The sequence below is a fragment of the Mesoplodon mirus genome, assembly GCF_964341445.2.
Source record: "Mesoplodon mirus genome assembly, chromosome: X".
NCBI classification, from domain to species: domain Eukaryota; kingdom Metazoa; phylum Chordata; class Mammalia; order Artiodactyla; family Ziphiidae; genus Mesoplodon; species Mesoplodon mirus.
In genome coordinates, this window is record NC_138981.1 from 38903109 (window position 1) to 38921329 (window position 18221).

The following is an 18221-nucleotide window of genomic DNA, read 5'->3' on the forward strand; positions in this document are numbered from 1 at the left end:
CTGGTGTGCAAAGGTAAAACTTCCTAGTAAGCAACTGGGGGTGGTAGTGAATCATTTGGCTTTGGGCCATCCATCGATCCCCGTTATTATACAGGATTGGGAGAACAAGGGTCCAGGGAAATCAGTCAGCACAGAGTAGGTGGCCCCCGTATCTAATAAAAAAATAACTTTCCTACCTGCCTCATCAAGGGTTATCTGAGGTTCCTCCAGGGAAATGACCAGGTGTCCTTTGGGAGCCAAGGAGTGTCCTGGGTCCCATCCGTCCTCTCGGCCACCATCGGTCTGGGAGCCCCAAGTCCCCTTCGGGACTGGGGGCAGTCCCTTTTCCACTGGCCCTCTTGTTTGTCCTGGTGGGCTTTTCCCATACAGCAGGCATTTGTCCTCCTGGCTGCATTTAAAACAGGTCCCTTCTTGGTGGGGCAGATTCTGCCTTTGTTACGGGCTTTCACAAGGGAGGGTAACCCTGAGGTGGTACAGGGGCTAGGGCTGCTGCCAATAGTTGTACCTTTCCTTGCTGTCCCTGAATCCTTTTTGCTTCCTCAACCCTATCTCTATTGTTAAATACTCCAAAGGCCAAGTCCATGAGCTGACTCATGAGGGTTTGGGGTCCCATAGCTGCCTTCTATAATTTTCTCCTAATGTCTGGGGCAGATTGAGTGATAAAATGGGTATTTACTAGGACTTGCCCTTTGGGGGTGTTGAGATTAATATTGGTATACTTTCTAAAGGCTTCCACCAGGCAGCCCTGGAAGAGGGCCCGATTCTCATCTTTTCCCTGAGTTACTTCTCTGACTTTGTCATAACTAACAGGATTAACAACACATGTTTTCATCCCTTCTATGAGGCAAGTTGTCATGTGGTTCTTGTGTTCAGGCCCTCTACCTCCCTGTTGGTAGTCCCAGTGGGGATCCTGGTGGGGGATTGCATCCCCTCAAGTAAGGCAGATTATTTGTCCTTGATTTTGGGCTGCCAGTTCATCAGCATATGCCTGGGCTATGCCAAGATTCAGCTTCTATCTTCAAAGGTGCAGCAGGTAGAAAGGAGGGCTGTAGGTTGCCCCAAGTAAATTCATAGCACATTGTCAGCTTGGTGAATTCCTCTATGAACCGACTAGAGTCCTTGGAAAAATGTCCACATTTCTATTTGCAAGTAGCTAGATCAGCCATAGGAGAAGGGATGTGGACTCTGATTGTTCCTCTGTCATCAGCCAGCACTTTCCTTAAGTGACAGAGTTTGGTATTGGGAGGTTGGCAGGGAGCCCTGCTTCATGTAGTATTGGCAGGACTTGCCTCTGGTAACAAAGGATACAGGACAGGGCTGGAGGGATAAGGTGGTGGGATTTCCAGCGGCCTAGGTGGGGTGCTAGGGGTAGACGGTCCCTGTCCTCCCTCAGAATTGGGGGAGGGGGTAGGAGTTCCTAGTTGTGGACCTCAAGGAGGTGGACTCATAAGGGGATTATCAAAAACATGAGGCTCCTGTAGGGGAAGAAGGCACTTTGAAGGGGTGTGAGCCAGGCACATGCAGCAGGAGTTTATTTTTATTTATTTATTTATTTGGTTGTGTTGGGTCTTAGTTGCGGCAGGAGGGCTCCTCAGTTGCAGCACATGGGCTCCTTAGTTGTGGCTTGCTGGCTCCTTAGTTGTGGCATGTGAACTCCTAGCTGTGGCATGCATGTGGGATCTAGTTGCCAGACCAGGGATTGAACCCAGGCCCCCTGCTTTGGGAGCATGAGGTCCCAACCACTGCACCACCAGTGAAGTCCCCAGCAGGAGTTTTTTGGATCTGGATCTTGGAATAGGGTCATGAACATTTGGACATATGGGACTTCCCCCCATTTACCTTCCCTTTTACAAAATAGGTCCAGGTGCAAGATGGTATTGTATTTCAATGACCCATTTTCTGGCCAGATCTGTTGGTCCCCTGCTTTGTATTGGGGTCATGCAGTATTGGAAAAGAAAATTAATTTCTTAAGCCATACTGTCTAAATTTACCCCAATTAGTTAATATGTATCCTGATGGGGAGTTCTTTGGGGTGTTTGTAGTTGCCCCCATTTTTGGTTAGGATGTCATGACAAGACAGGGTTCTGACAAATCCTAGCCAAATGGTAGTTATCTGTCCTGGTGCTTTCCCAGTGTCCCTGATATCCCAAAAATGTAAGAAGGAAGTGCACAGCTAAGGACTTCAGTGGATGGACCTTCTCAAGTGGGTGCTGTAGAATCAAGTTCTGATGGCAGATAAAGAGGTAGTATAATTGGCCGATCCATGATGGCCCCTGACTCCAGGGTAAGGAATTTAGCAGAAATAGTGTTTAATTAAGCAGGGAGAACTGGGTTGGTGGCCATCCAGCCTTAAGAAACAGTTTTTTTGGCAAAGGCAGTAGTGAGATCCCTGTGAGCACCCAAAGTCTTCCTGTTCAGTGAGCCTGAGGAGGCCCCCCAGGTTAGTTAAGGAGAGGAATAAGAGCCAGCAGGAGGAAAAGCAACCTGAGTGCTAAGGCCTAAACCCTTCAGAGAGGGAGGGAGACCTAGGCCCTGAATCTGTTAAATGAATAATCTTTATCATCCTGTGAAAGAAGAAAAGAAGCATACTTTTATTTTTAATTTTATTTTAATTTCTTGGCTGCATAGCTTGTGGGATCTGAGTTCCCCAACCAGGGATCAAAACCGGGTCCATTGCAGTGAAAACCCAAGTCTTAACCACTGGACCACCAGGGAATTCCCTAGAAGAAAAGAAGCAGATAGAGTTGAAGGGTAAGGCTGGAGCACCACAAGGTGATATGATGATAGTAATACAAGGAAAAAGTTCTCTTCAGGATGTGACCCTTATGATGATTAGCATAACAATGTCGGATCAAACATCCAACAGGCAAAAATCAGCTGGGGACTCAGGGTAATAGTAGGTCTTGACCTGAGGGGAGGCTAAAGAGGGATACCTCTGTACTCCCATGGAACAGAGGCAACACCTGAGCTGTTGGCAAAATCATCAAGGGCGCTCAAGGACCAGTAGACAGTCTAAGAAGTTAGGAGGGGTTGAGAGGAGTAGGAGGAGGGGAAAATCCAGGGTGACAGATTTTGCAAATCCAAACCAGGGAATATAAGTCTGCAATTCCCACATGAGAAGTGCCTGCCAATGACCTCTGCTCAGGGGCGCAATGAGGCCCTGAGCCCCAAGAAGCACTCAGGGAGGGCCAGGCCACAAAGGTAGCAGAGGATTCTTATAATACTCCTATTTGGGCCCCTGATGTAGTTCTGGGTCCCAGAATTGGACTGAGACTGGGAATGAGTAGGGAGGGGGAATTGGGCTCAAGGAGCCATGGAGGGGGAAACTCACCCAATCAAGTCACCAATTATTTGCTGTGGTCTTAATTTGGAAGACAACCGGGTGGTTGTCTTGTGGATCTTCTCAGGTCCAAAGAGATAGAGTGATATAACCAGAAGGTGGGAAAGGAGGAGAGAGAGCTAGTAGAAAAAAGCCTTAAGCTCGGTGGGCTCCTTCACGGCCAGAGAGCTAGTCTCTGCCAGATCCTGTGGGTAGTGTCAGCCACCACCTAAGGAGCTACTTGGTCTTCATGGCTCAGGATGAGCCCCAGCCACCTTCAGTGGAGGAAAGGAGCTGTGTAGCCTGATAGGCAGATCAAGATTATGCCCAAGTGAGGGTCCTGGGCTTCGTGCAGGAAAGAATTCAAGAGCAAGCCAAAGAAAAAGTGAAAGTGAGTTTATTTAGAGAAATACATACTCCACAGGAAGAATGATGAATGTAGACGCAAAAATTCTCAACAAAATATTAGCAAGCTGAACACAACAACACATAAAAAAGATCATACACCACGATCAAGTTGTATACATCCCAGGGTCACAAGGATGTTCAACATATGCAAATCAATCAATGTGATATACCATATCAACAAAAGGAAAGACAAAAGCCATGTGATCATTTCAATAGATGCAGAAAAAGCATTTAATAAAATTAAACATCCATTCATGATAAAAACCCTTACAAAAGTGGGTGCAGAGGGAACATATCTCAACATAATAAAAGCTATTTATGACAAACCCACAGCCAACATAATACTCAATGGTGAAAAGCGGAGAGCCTTCCCACTAAAATCTGGAACAAGACAAGGATGCCCACTATCACCACTTCTATTCAACATAGTATTGGAAGTCCTAGATATAGAAATCAGACAAGAAAAAGAAATAAAAGGTATCCAAATTGGGAGGGAAGAGGTAAAATTGTCATTACATGCAGATGACATGATACTATATATAGAAAACCCTAACGACTCTACACACAAACTACTAGAACTGATAAATTCAGCAAGGTAGCAGGATACAAGATTAACATACAGAAATTTGTTGCATTTCTATACACTAAAAATGAAATCTCAGAAAGGGAAAGTAAAAAAAAATCATTTAAAAATTGCATCAAAAAATAAAATATTTAGGAATAAACCTGACCAAGGAGGTGAAAGACTTATACACTGAGAAGTATAAAACATTGATAAAGGAAACTGAAGATGATTCAAAGAAATGGAAAGATATCCCATGCTCTTGGATTGGAAGAATTAATATTGTTAAAATGGCTGTACTACCCAAAGCAATCTACAGATTTAATGTGATCTGTATCAAATTACCCATGACATTTTCCACAGAACTAGAACGAATAATCCTAAAATCTATATGGAACCATAAAAGACCCAGAATTGCCAAAGCAATCTTGAGGAAAAGGGAAAAAGCTGGAGGCATAACCTTCCCAGACTTCAGACAATAGTACAAAGCTACAGTAATCAAAACAGTGTGGTATATGGATCAATGGAACAGAATAGAGAGCTCAGAAAGAAACCCACACACCTATGGTCAATTAATCTTCGACAAAGGAGGCAAGAATATACAATGGAGAAAAGACAGTCTCTTCAGCAAGTGGTACTGGGAAAGCTGGACAGCTACATGTAACTCAATGAAGTTAGAACACTCCCTCACACCATATACAAAAATAAACTCAAAATGGCTCAAAGACTTAAATATAAGACATGACACCATAAAACTCCTAGAAGAGAACATAGGCAAAACATTCTCTGCCATAAATCATACCAGTGTTTTCTTAGGTCAGTCTCCCAAGGCTATAGAAATGAAAGCAAAAATAAACAAATGGGACCTAATCAAACTTACAGGCTTTTGCATAGCAAAGGAAACCATCAACAAAATGAAAAGACAACCTATGGAATGGGAGAAAATATTTGCAAATGAGGCAACCGACAAGGGCTTAATTTCCAAAATATGCAAACAGCTCATACAACTCAATAACAAAAAAACAACCTAATCAAAACATGGGCAGAAGACCTAAATAGGCATTTCTCCAAAGAAGACATACAGGTGGGCAATGGGCACATGAAAAGATGCTCAACATTGCTAATTATTAGAGAAATGCAAATCAAAACTACAATGAGGTATTATCTCACATCAGTCAGAATGGCCATCATCAAAAAGTCTACAAATAATAAACACTGGAGAGGATGTGGAGAAAAGGGAACACTCCTATACTGTTAGTGGGAATGTAAATTGGTACAGCTGCTATGGAAAACAATATCGAGGTTCCTTAAAATGCTAAAAATAGAGTTGCCATAGGATTCAGCAGTACCACTCCTGGGTATATATCCAGACAAAACTGTAATTCAAAAAGATACATGCACCCCAACGTTCATAGCAGCACTATTTACAATAGCCAAGACATGGAAGCAACCTAAATGTCCATTGACAGATGAATGGATAAAGAAGGTGTGGAATATATAATATATACAAAGGAATATTACTCAGCCATAAAAAAGAATGGAATAATGCCATTGACAGAAACATGGATGGACCTAGAGATTATCATACTAAGTGAAGTAAGTCAAAGAGAAAGACAAATATATCACTTATATGTGGAGCCTAAAATATGACACAAATAAATGAACTTATTTACAAAACAGAAGCAGTCATAGAAAACAAACTTATGGTGACCAAAGGGGAAAGGGTGGGAAGGGATAAATTAGGAATTTGGGATTAGCAGATGCAAACTAGATAAACAACAAAGTCCTACTGTATAACACAGAGAACTATATTCAATGTCCTATAATAAACCATAATGGAAAAGAATATATAAATATATATATGTATAACTAATCACTTTGCTGTACACCTGAGACTAACACAACATTGTACTTCAATAATAAAAATAAAAAAATTAAAAAGTCAGAGTGGCCCCAGGGCATGGGGCTGTTGGTTTTTATGGGCTGAGTGATTTCACATGCTAACAAGTGGGAGGAATATTCTTGCTATTTCGAGGAAGAGTGGGGACTTCCCAGGAATTGGGCCACTGCCCACTTTGTGGCCTTGTATGGCCCACCTTGGAACTGTCATGACGTGAGGGGAGTGATTTTGAGTATTACAATGAAGGTATAATGAGCTAAAGGTCGACGACCGGACTCTTCTCAAAGCCACCCTGGTTTCAGCTGGTTCCAGCAGGTCATTCTCGCATCCCAACAGCTGCGCCCCTTCTTCATTTATCTAGTGGTTGTGTCCTGCCTCTTTCTCTCCTATCTCAAAACCATTGATGTCTCTGTTGCTGACTTCAGGCTCTTGATTCGGTCTCAGGATGGGCAAGTACAGGGATTGTAGACCTGTGGGGTGCAGCCCAACAACTATTTAGAAAGAATTTTAGTGAAAGAAACTTAGCAAACTCTGGCTGGGTTTTGGGCTGTGCTGAGTCCATCCAGCCAGGTCCCAGGCCCTAAGGGGCTTGCCTGGGCTGGACAAGAGTGGGGCTACCCTTCAGTCTCTCTGCCCCCGGCCCTGAGGTGGTTCCTCCTGCTGCCTGCCTGTTTAAGCCTGCCCCGCTCCCCCAGTCTCTGCAGGGAAGGACTGCTCTCTTGGCCACAACTTCTCCCATTCCTCCCGCCCCCTCCAGTCCCATCTAGAGGCCACCAAGCAGTTTCTGCAAACACACAGGGGATGGGAGTTGGCCTTTCTTCTCTCTAGAACTCGGTGGCTCAACATCTGGATGAAGGATCCACATATGAGAAATCAAGTGACCTTGAAAAAAACTACTTAATCTCTTCAGGCCTCAGTTTCTGCATCTATAAAGTGGGCATAATGATACCTACCTCCAGGGTGGTTTTGTGGACTACACGCCAAAACCAGGCCTGGCACACATTAGGTGCTGCACGACAAATGTGGCTTTCCCTCCTGCCTGCTCCTGTCACCACACACATGTGGCACAAAAGCTGGGCAAGTTTTCTTAAGGCCGACCTGGCAAATTTCTATAATGACAGATGGGCTCTTCAGTGAGGTCGCAGGTCATAGCTGAGTCTCCCTTTGCCCAAGGGAACGTGCAAAAAAGACCTAGTAAGACTGATCCTTATAAAATATCAGTTGTGAAAGGGTGAGGGGCTGTTCCAGATTAAAGGGGTCTGAGGAATGTCTGATGCTGGATTGGCAGGAGCCTTGCTATATGAGACAGTATTGGGGCAGGTGCTGAAATCTGAAAATGGACTATGGATAAGAGGGTCGTGTTAAGTTAAATTTTCTGAATTTGGTCATTGCATGGAGGTTATGTGAGAGAATTTCCTTGTTCTTAGGACACATATGCAGAGGTGTTTAGGAATGAAATATCAGGACGTGGGTAGTTTATTACCAACTGGTTCAGCAAAAACAAATCACACTGAGAATAATAGTGCATATGTTTTATATATCTATATCTATCTATATATGTGTGTGTGTACATAGAGAAAATATGGCAAAATGTTACAAGTAAGTGAATCTAGGAGAAGGGTTTATATAAGACTCATTGTAGTATTCTCATAATTTTCTTATGGGTTTGAAATTTTTTCAAAATAAACTTAATTTAAAAAAAGAAAGAAACTAAACAAAGAACATTTTTAAAGGCTTGACGTCCCCTGGGGTAGTTCACACCTGTGTGAACACATTCCAGTAGGTGGTTTGCAATGTTTCAGCATTTCAGGCCAGTCCCAAACATCCGTTTATATCCAGGCAACTGTTACCTTGGACATCAAGAGGGCGCCTAGCCTGGGCTGAGGTGTTGAGGGGCAGCAGGGGCACATGGCAGCATGTGCAGTAGGCAAGGGGCTGGGGAGGGGAGGGCAAACCTGCCTGGGCAAACCCAGGGTCCCCTCAAAGGAGGGCAGGAGAGCCTGCAGCTGGGGCCAGAAGTGAAGGCCAGAGAGGTCTAGGGGAGCAGGAGGCCTGGGGGTGTTGCCTCAGGGCCTTGGGATGGCCCTGTCCTCAACCTCTTTGAAGCATTTCCAAATTCCAGTTCAGAAATTAGCTGCCCACTGTACAGTGCTTTTCAAAGGAAAGGTCAAACTCAAAGCCATGGCCAAATCCAGGGCCGTGGAGGGAAGGAAATGGCTCCTGTCAATGTCAGATACCTTCGTTCACTCTTTAACCAGTTCCCATTTGCGAGGTGCTTATTCTGTGCTGAGCACTGAGCTAGGTTGCTGCTGAGGGTGAAAAGTAAGGCACAGTGGCCTAGAATAGGAGGTGGATGTGTACACCAAGCATGGCAGTTCAGGGAGACTGACTTCATGAATTCATGAAAGTATGAATTCAGCACAGGGCAGATGTCGGAGAAGGCTGTACAGAGGAGATGGTTCTTGAGCTAGGTTCTGAAGTGAGCAGGGGTCCCCAGCTGGAGAAGGGGAAGGGCATTCCCAGCTGAGGGAACAGCACCAGCAAAGCCACAGAAACTTGGAAAAACATGGCCCAGTGCAGGCAATGGCAAAATGGCTGGGGCTACTGGTGTGTGGTGGGGGAATGATGGGGAATAAGGCTGAGGAGGAGGCAAAAGAAGATTGGAAACATTTAGCAAGCACCTACTATGCCCATGGTACTGTGCTAAGTACTTTATGGACATTGGATGAATTTTCGCAACCGTGTTATGAGGTAGGTGTAGATATTATATTATCTCCATTTTACAGATGAGTAAACTGAGACTCAGAGAGTTTAGGCATATTGACAAAGACTACACAAGGACTCAGTAGGGCTGAGATTTGAATTAAATCTGTTTGATCCCAGGGTCTATTCTCTCAAACAATAAGACTTTTTCCTGGCAGTGTTAGAGAATGCCCCAGAAGCTTGCTCTTGTCTATCTATCTATCTATCTATGGCTTCAATGAGATATAATTCATATGACATGCAGTTCTTCCATTTAACCATTCAGTGTTTTTTTAGTATAGTCACAGGGTTGTATAACCATCACCATGATCAATTTAGAACATTTATATCACCTCCAAAAGAAACCCTATATCCATTAGCCGTCACTTCCCATTTCCCCCTGGCCCTTGGAAACCACTAATCTATTTTTCTGTCTCTATAGATTTGCCTGTTCTGGATGTGGCCTTTTCTGTCTGGCTTCTTTCACTTAGCATAATGCTTTCAAGGTTCATCCATGTTGTAGCAGGTGTCAGAACTTTGTTCCTTTTTATGGTTGAATCATATACCATTGTATGGATCAACCCTATTTTCTTTATCAATTCATCAGTTGATGGCACTTACAGGCTTTTAAGCCAAAGAGAAGCGGGGAGTGTTGTGATTTAGAAACATTATTTTGATGAGTCAGGATGTGAGATGAGGTGAGGCTAGAGGCAGGGAAACAGGGTGCCATTTCTTTCTTTTTTTAAGATTTATTATTTATTTATTTAATTTATTTTTGGCTGCGTTGGGTCTTGTGGCATGTGGGATCTTCGTTGAGGCACGTAGGATCTTTCATTGTGGTGCGCGGGCTTCTCTCTAGTTATGGTGTGCGGGTTTTCTCTTCTCTAGTTGTGGCACGCAGGCTCTGTAGTTGTGCACAGGTTCTAGAGTGCGTGGGCTCTGTAGTTTGCGGCACTGTGGGCTCTGTAGTTTGCAGCACGTGGGCTCTGTAGTTTGTGACATGTAGGCTCTAGTTGAGGTGCGCAAGCTCAGTAGTTATGGTGCGTGGGCTTACTTGCCCCGTGGCATGTGGGATCTTAGTTCCCTGACCAGGGATCGAACCCACGTCCCCTGCATTGTAAGGCGGATTCTTTACCACTGGACCACCAGGGAAGTCCCCAGGGTGCCATTTCAGTGGGCTCTGTAAGAAAGGATGAAGGCATACCAAGTGAGAATCAGGGTTTGGCTTCTCCCCCATCTTGGAATGCCCCCACATAGGAAGGGGAGTAAGACAGTACTAAATGACCACTGTAGTGCAGTTAAGAAACACATTGTCCTCCATTCAAAAGAATCCCCTGAAGATCAGAGGACAAAAGACTGGCAGTGGAGATGAGGAGGCACATTGGAGAGAGGCTTAGAAGGTGAAAGTATGATAAACTTCTACTGAAAGAAACTAGAAGCTTCATACAGGATTTCTACTAGACACCCACAGCAAATGTCATGCTAATAGTAAAACATTAAGAATATTTGTCATTAGGACTTCCTTGGTGGCACAGTGGTTAAGAATTCGCCTGCCAATGCAGGGGCCACGGGTTCGATCCCTGGTCCAGGAAGATCTCACGTGCTGAGGAGCAGCTAAGCTTGTGCACCACGGCTACTGAGCCTGCGCTCTAGAGCCCACGAGCCACAACTACTGAGCCTGCGTGCCAAAACTACTGAAGCCCACATGCTCTAGGGCCCACATGCTGCAACTACTGAAGCCCGTGTGCCTAGAGCCCGTGCTCTGCAACAAGAGAAGCCACTGCAATGAGAAGCCCGTGCACCACAACAAAGAGTAGCCCCTGCTTGCCATAACTAGAGAAAGCCCACATGCACCAACAAAGACCCAATGCAGCCAAAAATAAATAAAATTTAAAAAAAAAGAGGGACTTCCCTGGTAGTCCAGTGGTTAAGACTTCTCCTTCCAATGCAGGGGGTGTGGATGTGATCCCTGGTTGGGGAGCTAAGATCCCACATGCCTTGCAGCCAAAAAACCAAAACATAAAACAGAAACAATATTGTAACAAATTCAATAAAGACTTTAAAAAATGGACCACATCAAAAAAAATCTTTAAAAAAAGTATTTCTCATTAAAGTCAGGAAAAGGTAAGAGTCACTACTATCATTGGTGATAAATATTAGGCTGGTGGTCCTTTGCCAATACAACAAGACAAGAAAAATAAATGAGACATATTAAATCTTGGAAAGGATGAGGCAAATTTGTTATTATTTGAAGACAATACAGAAAAATTTGAGCAAATAAGCTGATAAATTACTGAAAGTAATAAAGTTCAGCAAGGTGGGCAGCTAAAATAATCAGCTTATAGAAATCAGTAACATTCTTTTTTTAAAAATAAATTTATTGACTTTATTTATTTATTTTGGTCTGTGTTGGGTCTTTGTTGCTGTGCGCGGGCTTTCTCTAGTTGCGGTGCGTGGGGGCTACTCTTCCTTGCGGTGCTTGGGCTTCTCATGGCGGTGGCTTCTCTTGTTGCAGAGCACGGGCTCTAGACGTGTGGGCTTCAGTAGTTGTGGCACGCAGGCTCAGTAGTTGTGGCTCAGGGGCTCTAGAGCACAGGCTCAGTAGTTGTGGCACATGGGCTTAGTTGCTCCGCGGCATGTGGGATCTTCCCGGACCAGGGATCGAACCCATGTCTCCTGCATTGGCAGGTGGATTCTCAACCACTGTGCCACCAGGGAAGCCCTGAAATCAGTAACATTCGTATTTATCATCTGTTTTCATGATCTGTTGCTTCATGATAAACCATTCCAAAAGTCACTGGCTTAAACAACCATCATCTTATTACCACTCATGTTTCTGTAAGTTGACTGGACTCATATTGAGAGTTGTGCTCCATGTGATGCTGGCTTTGCACTGATTCTGAGGTTTAAATTTTTTTCATTTTTTTAGTTGAAGTATAGTTGATATACAATATGATGCCAGTTGATGGTGTACAGCATAGTTATTCACAATTTTTAAAGGTTATATTCCATTTATAGTTACTACAAAATACTGGCTATATTCCCTGTTTTGTACAATACATCCTTGTAGCTTTTTTTGTACATAGTAGTTTGTACCTCTTAGTTCCCTACCCCTATCTTGTCCCTCCACCCTTCCCTCTCCCAACTGGTAACCACTAGTTTGTTCTCTATATCTGTGAGTCTGTTTCTTTTTTTGTTATATTCAGTAGTTTGTTGTATTTTTTAGATTCCACATATAACTGATATCATAGAGTATTTGTCTTTCTCTGTCTGTCTTATTTCACTTAGCATAATGCCCTCCAAGTCCATCCATGTTGATGCAAATGACAAAATTTCATTCATTGTTATGGCTGAGTAGTATTCCATTCCCACCCGCCCCCACCTAGTTCTCTCCATATCTTTATCCATTCTTCTGTTGATGGACACTTAGGTTGCTTCCATATCTTGGCAATTGTAAATAATGCTGCTATGAACATTGATGTGCATGTATCTTTTTGAATTAGTGGGTTTTTTTGTTGTTGTTGGTTTTTTTTTTTTTTTTTTTTTGGACATATACCCAGGAGTGGAGTTGCTCGGTCATACAGTAGCTCTATTTTTAGTTTTTTAAGGAACCTCCATACTGTTTTCCGCAGTGGCTGCACCAATTTACATTCTCACAAACAGTGTAGGAGGGCGCCATTTTTTCCACATCCTTGCCACCATTTGTTATTTGTGGTCTTTTTGATGATAGCCATTCTGACAGGTGTGAGGTGATATCTCATTGTGGTTTTAATTTGCATTTCTCTGTTGATTAACAATGTTGAGCATCTTTTCATGTCTCTGTTGGCCATCTGAATGTCCTCTTTGGAAAAATGTTTCTTCAGGTCTTCTGCCCATTTTTTTTTTTTTTTTTTTTTTTTTTGCGATACGCGGGCCTCTCACTGTTGTGGCCTCTCCCATTGCGGAGCACAGGCTCCGGACGCGCAGGCTCAGCGGCCATGGCTCACGGGCCCAGCCACTCCGCGGCATGTGGGATCTTCCTGGACCAGGGCACGAACCCGTGTCCCCTGCATCGGCAGGCGGACTCTCAACCACTGCGCCATCAGGGGAGCCCCTTCTGCCCATGTTTTAATCAGGTTGTTTGTTTTTTGATGTTGAGTTGTATGAGCTGATTGATTGATTGATTGATTGATTGATTTGGCTGCGCTGGGTCTTAGTTGCTGCATGTGGGATCTTTGTTGCCACGTGCAAGATCTTCGTTGCAGCATGCAGAATCTTTAGTCACGGCATGTGAGCTCTTAGTTGCAGCATGCAGGATCTAGTTCCCTGACTAGGGATTGAACCCAGGCCCCCTGCATTGGGAGCATGGAGTCTTAACCACTGGACCACTAGGGAAGTCCCTGATTATGTATTTTGAATATAAACCCTTATCGGTCATGTCATTTGCAAATATTTTCTCCCATTCAGTAGGCTGTCTTTTTGTTTTGTTGATGGTTTCCTTTGCTGTGCAAAATCTTTAAAATTTTTTGTAAGTTAAAGTATGACAGGGACTTCCTTGGTGGTGCAGTGGTTAATAATCTGCCTGCCAATGCAGGGGACATGGCTTTGATCCCTGGTCTGGGAAGATCCATCCCACATGCCACGGGGCAACTAAGCCTGTGTGCCACAACTACTGTGCCAGTGCTCTAGAGCCCACGAGCCACAACTACTGAGCCCACATGCCATAACTACTGAAGCCTCCTGTGCCTAGAGCCTGTGCTCCACAACAAGAGAAGCCACTGCAATGAGAAGCCCGCGCACTGCAATGAAGAGTAGCCCCTGGTTGCTGCAACTAGAGAAAGCCCGTGCACAGCAACAAAAACCCAAAGCAGCCAGGAATAAATAAATAAATAAATTTATTAAAAAGAAAAGTATGACACACATTCAGAAGAGGGCACAAATCCTAAGTGTACAGCTCACTGAAATTTTACAAAGTGAACCCATCTGTGTATTTTGTATCCAGATCAAGAAACAGAATGGGGGACTTCCCTGGTGGTCCAGTGGTTAAGACTCTGCACTTTCATTGCAGGGGGCATGGGTTTGATGCCTGGTCAGGGAACTAAGATCCCGCATGCTACACAGCATGGCAAAAAAAAAAAAAAAAAAAAAGAATGGGACCAGCACTCCCCAAAGTCCTCCTTCAGGCTACTACTCCCCATAAGGGTAGCTGTTGTCTTGAATTCTAACACTATAGATTAGTTTCCCTTGTTCTGTGCATTAAATAAATTGAGTCATACCATAAGTTTTCAATATTTTCTCCTACGTTTAATTCCCTGGAGTTATCCTTAACTTGTTAAGTATTTGGAGTAATAGTGGCACAACTCTGTGCTGGCGTTTGGGACAGAAACCGGTGCTTGGCACTTTTTTTCCAACCTGACTTAACTACTGAGGCCACAAGCAAAATACTTTCGCAAACTCACTGAGGCTAAGAGTGGGTAAGTGACTTACTGAAGTATAGTTGATTTACAATGTTTCAGGTATACAGCAAAATGATTCAGTTACACACATGCATATGTATATGTATTCTTTTTCAGATTCTTTTCCATTATAGTTTATTACAGGATATTGAATATAGTTCCCTGTGCTATACAGTAGGACCTTGTTGTTTATCTATTTTATATATAGTAGTGTGTGTCTGCTAATCCCAAACTCCTAATTTATCCCCCCCGCCACCCTGGCCTTCCCATTTGGTATCCATAAGTTTGTTTTCCATGTCTGTGAGTCTGTTTCTTTTTAACTTTTTATTTTATATTGGAGTGTAGCCGCTTAACGATATTATGATAGTTTCAGGTGCACAGCACAGTGACTCAGCCATACATATACATGTATCCATTCTCCCCCACACTCCCCTCCCATCCAGGCTGCCACATAACATTGAGCAGAGTTCCCTGTGTTATACAGTAGATCCTTGTTGGTTATCCATTTTAAATATAGCAGTGTGTACATGTTGATCCCAAACTCCCTAACTATCTCTTCCCCCCAGCCTTCCCCCAAGTAACCATAAGTTCATTCTCTAAGTCTGTGAGTCTGTTTCTGTTTTGTAAGTAAGTTAATTTGTATCGTTTCTTTTTAGATTCCACATATAACGGATATCCCACGATATTTCTTTCTCTGTCTGACTTACTTCACTCAGTATGACAATCTCTAGGTCCATCCATGTTGCTGCAAATGGCATTATTTCATTCTTTTTAATGCCTGAGTAATATTCCTTTGTATATATGTACCACATCTTCATTATCCATTCATCTGTCAATGGACATTTAGGTTGCTTCCATGTCTTGGCTATTGTAAACAGTGCTGCAATGAACATTATGGCACACGTATCCTTTCGGACCATGTTTTTCTCTGGGTATATGCCCAGTAGTGGGATTGCTGGGTCATATGGTAGTTCTGTTTTTAGTTTTTTAAGGAACCTCCATACCGTTCTCCATAGTGGCTGTATCAATTTACATTTCCAACAGTGTAGGAGGGTTCCCTTCTCTCCACACCCTATCCAGCATTTATTGTTTGTGGATTTTTTGATGATAGCCATTTTGACTGGTGTGAGGTGATATCTCATTGTAGTTTTGATTTTCATTTCTCTAATAATTAGTGATGTTGAACATCTTTTCATGTGCCTCTTGGCCATCTATATATCTTCTTTGGAGAAATGTCTATTTAGGTCTTCTGCCCATTTTTTGATTGGGTTGTTTGTTTTGATGATATTAAGCCTCATGAGCTGTTTGTAAATTTTGGAGACTAATCCCTTGTTGGCCACATCATTTGCAAATATTTTCTCCCAATCTGTAGGTTGTCTTTTCATTTTGTTTATGGTTTCCTTCTTCTTCTTTTTTTTTTTTAACTTGGAATCTTTATTCTTGATTTTGTAATAGGCTTATCCTTAGTTTGGTTAAGCAAACTCTCATTTGGCTATGAGAACTCATTCAAATTTGCTAAAGGAACTATGATGATAAAATTATACAGCAAGTTGGGAAAAATACCCATGAAATAACACAACTTTTTTATAAAGTTGTCAGGTTTCAATTCCAGTAACCCATAAGACAGGGCCTAAAGCCTATCATAATCACATCGTTCCAGAATGAGGAGCTATTGCCAGAAACTTTTTATGGAGTGGGAAAAGGAATAAAAGATCGTCAGTGCTGATAAATGCAGGTTTAATGATACAGTGCTCTTCACAGACGGCTACAGAGACCATAAACTATTATCCAGAAACATACAAACATACAACACAGACCACGTAGCCAGATCTAAAATAAACTGGCTTCTTGTAACTACCCTGTAAACACTACAGCCCTTCTTCCATCCAAAAATGACCCTAATCTCACATGAAAACAGTTATTGTAGTGGAATCAGAAACCCAGCTCTGTGGCCAAAAGTAAAAACCAAAGGAAAAGTAACAATTCAGTGGTTAGCTGGTGAAAGCGGGAAATCTGGTGCCCTTCACTGCGCTGCTTTGCTCTTCTTACTCTTGCTCTTTTTGTCCCTCTTCTTCAGCCCATCCATGTTAGCTCTCAATAGGTTTGAATAAGCCATCTGAAACTTACTTCTTTGGAGCTCACCACAGTGCTGATCTTCTTTTTCTCATCAGTAGCTCTTAACAGACACTTGTAATCTGAGGGCTCAAAGCCCTCCACAGAACCCTTCCTTGCAATGGGTTTAGTTCGACCATCATACTTCTTCAGGGTGATGAACACGCTGCCCGACAACCAGCACTTCTGGAGGAACCTGGTCAGTTCCGTCAGGAACTGCTCACTCTCCAGCAGCACCATCCTGACGCTGCTGGCTCCACTCTGTCAGCATAAGCCCTTATGGTTTCCTTTGCTGTGCAAAAACTTTTGAGTTTAATCAGGTCCCATTTGTTTATTTTTGTTTTCATTTCCATTATCCTGGGAGGTGGATTGAAAAAGATATTGCTGAGGTTTATGTCAGAGAGTGTTCTGCCTATGTTTTCCTCTAGGAGTTTTATAGTGTCCGGTCTCACATTTAGGTCTTTAATCCATTTTGAGCTTATTTTTATATATGGTGTTAAAGAATGATCTAATTTCATTTTTTTACATGTAGCTGTCCAGTTTTCCCAGCACCATTTGTTGAAGAGACTCTTTCCTCCATTGTGTAGTCTTGCCTCCTTTGTCATAGATGAATTGACCATAGGTGCATGGGTTTATTTCTGGGCTTTCTATCCTATTCCATTGATCTATATTTCTATTTTTGTGCCAGTACCATACTGTTTTGATGACTATAGCTTTGTAGTACAGTCTGAAGTCAGGGATGCTGATTCCTCCAGCTCCGTTTTTCTTTCTCAAGATTGCTTTGGTTATTCAGGGTCTTTTGTGTCTCCATACAAATTTTAAGACTTCTTGTACCAGTTCTGTGAAAAATGCCATTGGTAGTTTGATAGGGATTGCATTGAATCTGTAGATTGCCTTGGGTAGTATAGTCATTTTGACAATATTGATTCTTCCAATCCACGAATATGGTATATATTTCCATTTGTTTGTGTCTTCTTTGATTTCTTTCATCAGCTTCTTATAGTTTTTTAAAGTACATGTTTTGTCTCCTTAGATAGGTTTATTCTTAGGCATTTTATTCTTTTTGTTGCAATGGTAAATGGGATTGTTTCCTTAATTTCTCCTTCTGATCTTTCATTGTTAGTGTATAGAAATGCAAGATTTCTTTGTATTAATTTTGTAACCTGCAACTTTACCAAATTCATTGATGAGCTCTAGTAGTTTTCTGGTAGCATCTGTAGGATTTTCTATGTATAGTATCATGTCATCTGCAAACAGTGGCAGTTTAACTTCTTCTTTTCCAATTTGGATTCCTTTTATTTCTTTTTCTTCTCTGATTGATATAGCTAGGACTTCCAGAACTATGTTGAAAGTGGCGAGAGTGGGTGGACATCCTTGTCTTGTTCCTGATCTTAGAGGAAACGTTTTCAGTTTTCACCATTGAGTATGATGTTAGCTGTAGGTTTGTTGTATATGGCCTTTATTATGTTGAGGTATGTTTCCTCTATGCCCACTTTCTGGAAAGTGGTTTTTTTTTTTTTTGCGGTATGCGGGCCTCTCACTGTTGTGGCCTCTCCCGTTACGAAGCACAGGCTCCGGACGTGCAGGCTCAGCGGCCATGGCTCACGGGCCTAGCCGCTCCGTGGCATGTGGGATCTTCCCGGACCGGGGCACGAACCCGTGTCCCCTGCATTGGCAGGCGGACTCTCAACCACTGCGCCACCAGGGAAGCCCCCTGGAGAGTTTTTATCATAAATGGGTGCT

The 18221-nt window shown here is 42.9% G+C and overlaps 1 pseudogene across 1 annotated transcript; it reads right to left on the reverse strand.

The window, feature by feature from the left end:
* Positions 1 to 15965: 15965 nt before the first annotated feature.
* LOC309796674 (signal recognition particle 14 kDa protein-like) lies at positions 15966 to 16749 on the reverse strand (annotated as a pseudogene). Its single transcript has one exon. The product of its transcript is annotated as a signal recognition particle 14 kDa protein-like (transcript).
* Between the last annotated feature and the right edge of the window lie 1472 nt (positions 16750 to 18221).